Here is a 6,601-nt window from a genome sequence, read left to right on the forward strand (position 1 = left end):
AATCATTTACAATTTTGCTCCAGTTGCACTAGCATTAATTACTTGCTTCTGCACACTTAACCCTGTAACACTATAATTCTTAAACTGCAGCAATAGCATTCTCATACAAACAATGTAAAACAATTTAACACAAACAATGACGATGTTCCAGTAACGTTAGTACCACGCTTCACACAGCTTTGCGTGATGCCGTTAGCCTGTAAGCTACAACAGAGCAACACGTCTACATTTAATTCGCTAAATTCACGTGCTTGTGTTATCACAGTAACCAATATTTTACTCGCTTCATTTATTACAGAATTAAAACGCATCTACATTGATCAAACATATCACAAGCTTTGTTCTTACCTGTCAAAGGGGTAAATAGAATTAAACACACGCACACAATGTTGCTTCGCTCAAGTCCAATGTTGTAATAGACCAGCGTAAGCCAAACATTCCCCTACAGTCTGAACAAGGCATCAGTAATCAAACAGATTAGCAACTCAACTAGTACTTAAAACAGGAAACAAATGGAAACTTAAGGAAACTATGAAATACTTCCACATGTAATTTCAGTGCATTTTTTCCAAAGTCTTATAGGTGTATTAGACCAGGGGTTCCCAAAACTTTCAGCCCACGGCCCCCAAAGTAACGGTGCAAGTGACTTGCGACCCCCCCCACTGTAAACGTATATAAACATTGTGCGCAACCGCGCACGCACTATAGGCGTATCCAAACACTATAGGCGTATCCAAACACTATAGGCGTATCCAAACACAAGCATATTGACAACACAAAATAACACAACAGACATAACTAATAATTAGGGGGTGGCAGTAGCTCAGTCCATAGGGAGTTGGGTTGGGAACCGGAGGGTCACTGGTTCAAATCCCCGTATGGACCCAAAAAGTTGGGAGCGTGGATTGGTGGCTGGAGAGATGCCAGTTCACCTCCTGGGCACTGCCAGGTGCCCTTGAGCAAGGCACCGTACCCCCCCGACCGCTCAGGGCGCTGGTTCAGCTGGCAGCCCACTCACTCTGACATCTCTCCATGTATAGTGCATGTATAGGTCCTGAGCATGTGTGTGTATTTCAGGCCTGTGTGTGAGTACTAACAAAAAAAGTGTGTACACAGAGTGCAGTACAGTAATTTCCCCATTGGGGACTAATAAACAAATTATCTATTATCTATTATCTATTATCTATTAACATTATTCTACAGTAATTTACTCATTACTTTAATTTGAATTTAACATCCCCTAATGAGATGGATATGCAATATGTTCGGAGCACAGCAAGTCCAATGTTGGTTTAATGTTGGAGGCCGCTACTTGGAGATCATCCTCCACATTCAGTCGCGCTGCACGCTGCCCTGCTACAACTGAATCTGTGGCTTATATGTCGTAAATCTGTCGCAATGACCTCAGGAGTCAGAGAGGTCAAAGAAATCAAAAGAGCTCTTCCCTTTTTATTTATTTGCTTGGTTTTATTTTAAATTTAGCCACTAGTTTTATCTTGTGTTAAAATCATGGCTAACATATGCTATTTGTAATCGTTTTTAATTTTATTTCTGGAAATCAACTTGCGACCCGCCCTCTCTGGCTCGCGACCCCCCTGTGTGTCCCAACCCCCACTTTGGGTATCACTGTATTAGACAGTAACACAAATCGTCTTTTCGTCTTATTTATCTTTTAAGACCAATGTATATGAAAAGGTCAGAGCACTGGATTACAGATCTACTGGTCTTAGAGTATTTTACCTCAATAGAATAATTAACCATATTTTTAACCAAGCAGTGCAATGAATTACAGCATTTTAACTTTAATGTAGTTTTAACTTGCACATTTTTAAGTATCTTTTAACCTATGTATTCTCATTCATGGTATTCAAAATATCACTGTTACTGTACATATACAGCTAATTTAAATAGTTACTGTATTGTGTGAACAGTTAAATTTGTTTTATATTTTTTATGTGGTGTTTTCTTTTATGGGGTGTAAAAGTTGCACTGAAACAACTTCCTTTCCCAACAACATTTTGCAGAGCTACTGTTGCTGCAACCAGATTTTAGCATCGCCTAAAAGACGATTGTGATTGGTTTAAAGAAAAGCAAACAACCCACAGCATTTTTTTTTTTTTTTTTTTTCTCCTATCCCAGAATGTATGTGTGGAGGAGCCAGTCCTTACCCCATAGTGCTGTTGAGATAGTACTAGCAATGGGAGACTATATTTGCGTAATCCATATCGATTCTACATTCTTTGTAGTATCCCTCAGTTTTAACATTCTGCCTGGTGAGTAAGTCAGGTGGTCAAATATGCCAATGGCTGATTGACACATACTGTATGGCCCTGACCCTGTATAACTCTTCTGGAGGTTGCTGTCAATATTTCTGTCAACACAACATCAATATTATTTTGTCTTTCGAGCTAATTAAACAGCTGCAATGTTGATGAGAATTTAACCTGGAAATTGTCAACCACACTCATTTTGAGACGAGACCAACAAAACATTTTTTAAACTTGGATTTAACAAAATGTCACGTGGTAAACAAGAAAATTATTTTATTGATAGCTTATTCCATAGATTGCAGAGAGGTTTTACAGTAGAAATTTATGCTTGAGTTATGAGACTTCTGAGTTTACTTAAAGGTCCTATGCAATGCTGCTTTTGGATGCTCTTATATAGACCTTGGTGGTCCCCTGATAATACAGATTAAGTCTCTTTTTTTCAGCAACTAGAGTCAGTCCCACAATGATCTTTCCTTAGGATGTGCCATTTCTGAGTCTGTAGCTTTTGAAGGGGGGGGGGGCAAGTTGGATGCAGGGGGTGTGGCCTTGACCAACTGCTACTTTTCTCGTTTGAACGCCATGATGTCTCTCTCTCATGGGTGGGCCAAATTCTCTGGGTGGACAGAGCATAGAAAGGGGAGGTAACCTTGCCCCTTATGACCTCATAAGGGCCATCTGAGTTTTCATTTTCTCAAAGACAGAGCAGGATACCCAGGGCTTGGTTTACACGTATCACTATTTCCAGCCACTGGGGAACCACATTAATGTAAAAAAAAAAAAAAAAAAAAACAACAACCTCAAAGTGAAATTTTCATGTCATGGGACCTTAAGTAAAGGATCTGAATACTTCCACCACCCTGTGTTACTGCTAATGAATAGATGACATGACTCACAGGGGAGACTGAAAGAGAGAGGCTGTCTATGCACTTTGATACATTTTACCTTACATAAGCATTGCACTAGCTCAGAAACTAGATTATACAATAATGGATAATTGATCATACATTATGGAAGTGTCTAGATTTAATTGTCAAAGCTGTAATCTATCATTGTGCCTTATTTTGAGTGCATGCTGAGTTACTAAATAGCCAATCAACGTGACAACTGCCAGGTTAGTGTCACAAACTGCTCTTTTGAGATTTCTCAAAGTGTCTACAAGGTTAAAAGAAACGAAGATGACACGCTTTTTGCATAATGTGATGAGACCTGAACAAAAGCCCCAATTTCTATTCCCCGTCCTTCTGCGTTATAACAAAGAGACATAAAGTGAAACAGATGGTTACTATAGCAACATGTTTGTTTCTAAGGTACTTGAACGAACAGCCTTTACCAGCCATAAGTGAAAATGCAGGAATTATTAATTTGACACAAGCAATGCAAGTGTTCTGTATTTCACTGAATCCCGAACTGATTACAAGAGAGCACAGGAAGGCTAAAAAAAACAATTTGTAAAAAGCCCACCCGACTGTGTAATGAATATACATATAATGCCAATAATAAACCATCTTACAAATTCATAGCTATGAATAATTAACTGAAATGGTTAATGGCTTTTATAGAACTAGTTGTGTGCTGGTTGAAAATGTGTATGTTAGGAACAAGTCGATATATTGACCTCCTGTATTGCTTCTTGCATCTTTCTCAAGAACCGCTCATCCAAAAAGCTTTGCACTTTTGTTCTTTGGGTACTGATTAATACACATGTCACAACATAGCTGCGTTCCCTGGCAATGCTAGAGTATAGGTGTTATTTGGTTACTACTAGCCTTCCAGGACCAGGCTATTTCCAGGATCTTAAGAATTGATTCTGAAAGTCACATCGCTGAGGCTTGAAATGTTTGACTTTGCTACAATGTAACCCCTCTGGTCTTTCTTTCGTCATCTGTTTCTGATTGCACTGTAGAGAGCAAGCTTTACCAAGCATGCCATTCAGTGGTGTAACCTTTAATTTGGCTCCCCTCTTGACACATTACATAGTGTGTTTCTAGTCTCACAGTGTTTGGCTGGGAACAGTGTTTCACTCGAAGCTGACAATTCAACAAGAATGCAGAATGTATAGTGAAGCAGAGAATTCCTTTGCTAAGGGAGCTAAACTTTCAGTGTCTGCAAGAAAACTGTATGTAACTTTACACAAACGTTTATGAAGTTTTTGACTTTTTCATGTTTGTGCTGGTTTAATGGGTTGTCTGTGAAGGACAACAATTGTCCGAATAACATTGTTAAGGTCTGCTCTAAGCTTACTGGAGTCCTGCAGAAATACCTCAGCTCCCTGTGGAAGGAACCAGTGGTTCAGAAAGCTGAAAAAGAAAATATCCCAACCTGACCATGCACTTTCTAGTGAATTATTATTATTATTGTTATTTTTTTTTTTGTTATGGGGTCAGGGCAGTGCTATCACGTGACTGCATAAAACAATTTTTATGCTGTGGATTTTATTCCTTCAGCTATCAGGCTACTAAACACAGCTCGATCTGTGCACTTGTTGTCACCAACATGCTTATTCTGTTGTTTTGATTGTTGTTGTCAGTTATGTTTTTTTTTTTATTTTATTTACATGGATAGGATTGACTGTAAAATGAATTGCCCCTTGGGGATTAATAAAGTACTCTGAGTCTGAATCTGAATAACACATTACTAATACATGCAGCATGTCCCGGAGATCTAAAGCGCTCACACTCAACACTGCACTTCCTAATGTCCTCTGCAAAACACCCCCCAAGTCGATACAATAAACAGTTGTCGAAAAAGTTAAATTATGTGGCATTTTAATATGTTTAATGACCAAAACATGTACGGACATTTTTAAGTTTTTTGCTGACATTGAAAAAACTGCATCATTGTCAGAAGTGCAATTATAAAAGACAAAACAGTTGTTCATGGTTGATGACACAGTAGAACAGCCATGACTATTTTGAAATTCATGTGTAATTACTTTGCTGGATAAAAAAAATACAATCCTGCTGGTACCTGACTTTCCATAAAAGAGTCTATTTTCATGTAAAGTTTTTTACACATTACACAAAAGGCAAATAAAATCAAATCACTTTTACCTATTTTGGCCATACAGTCATATTGACCGCTCTGATTTTTGTGGTATTGTTATTAATCTTTCGCTCAGTTGAAGATGCATATTTGTTGCTTAGTAACTATTAGCACCTGTCAGATAAATGTCATAAGCCGTCTTGAGTAACGTAGGCTACCGAATGGACTCTCAATGTTCTGAATCAGAAGGCAAGGCCAGGGCACGTAGCAAGATGGCCAGTGACTGCCTACGTGTTCATACAACTTTATACATCATTGAACTGGCTGGAATCAATGCACACATCCTCTCCAAGGAGTGCCCAAGCAGTGAAATTGTTCAGGCAACAACTGGTGGAAGAGCTGAGAGCGGAGTTTCTAGAGGAAAAAAGGGCAGCGGAACACGGTTTCAAACACACACAGCAGACACCAAAACGGAGGCAGTGCCAGGTTAGGTTATAAATGTTCAAATAAGATACTTTTAGGTGTTATTTGCCTGTAATGTTGAATAAATTTTGATACCATATTATTTGGATAAGAATGTAGCCTATGAAATAATCACAGTTTACTATGCCATCCATCCATCCATCCATACAACATCATCCGCTTATCCGGTATCGGGTCGCGGGGGCAGCAGCTCAGTAGGGGACCCCAAACTTCCCTTTCCCGAGCCACATCAACCAGCTCCGACTGGGGGATCCCGAGGCGTTCCCAGGCCAGGTTGGCGATATAATCTCTCCACCTAGTCCTGGGTCTTCCCCGAGGCCTCTTCCCAGCTGGACGTGCCTGGAACACCTCCCTAGAGAGGCGCCCAGGAGGCATCCTCACCAGATGCCCGAACCACCTCAACTGGCTCCTTTCAACGCGAAGGAGCAGCGGCTCTACTCCAAGCTCCTCTCGGATGACTGAGCTTCTCACCCTATCTCTAAGGGTGATGCCAGCCACCCTCCTGAGGAAACCCATTTCGGCCGCTTGTACCCTTCATCTCGTTCTTTCGGTCATGACCCAGCCTTCATGACCATAGGCAAGGGTAGGAACGAAAATTGCCCGGTAGATCGAAAGCTTTGCCTTCTGGCTCAGCTCTCTTTTCGTCACAACGGTGCGATAAACGGAATGTAATACCGCACCGGCTGCTTCGATTCTCCGACCAATCTCACGCTTCATGGTCCCCTCACTCGCGAACAAGACCCCAAGGTACTTAAACTCCTTCAATTGAGGTAATGACTCATTCCCTACCTGGAGAAAGCACTCCATTGGTTTCCTACTGAGAACCATGCCCTCAGATTTAGAAGTGCTGATCCTCATCCCAGCCG

At 40.5% G+C, this 6,601-nt stretch overlaps 1 long non-coding RNA gene across 1 annotated transcript in view; it reads right to left on the bottom strand.

Annotated features, from left to right (window-relative positions):
- Positions 1–2,681, bottom strand: part of LOC116704105 (uncharacterized) — a 10,601-nt gene extending 7,920 nt beyond the window's left edge. Inside the window, exon 1 of the long non-coding RNA XR_004335591.1 lies at positions 2,625–2,681. This is a non-coding gene — a long non-coding RNA (uncharacterized LOC116704105). The remainder of the gene's footprint in view (positions 1–2,624) is intronic.
- Between the last annotated feature and the right edge of the window lie 3,920 nt (positions 2,682–6,601).

Source organism: Etheostoma spectabile, chromosome 16, assembly GCF_008692095.1.
Source record: "Etheostoma spectabile isolate EspeVRDwgs_2016 chromosome 16, UIUC_Espe_1.0, whole genome shotgun sequence".
Lineage (NCBI taxonomy): Eukaryota > Metazoa > Chordata > Actinopteri > Perciformes > Percidae > Etheostoma > Etheostoma spectabile.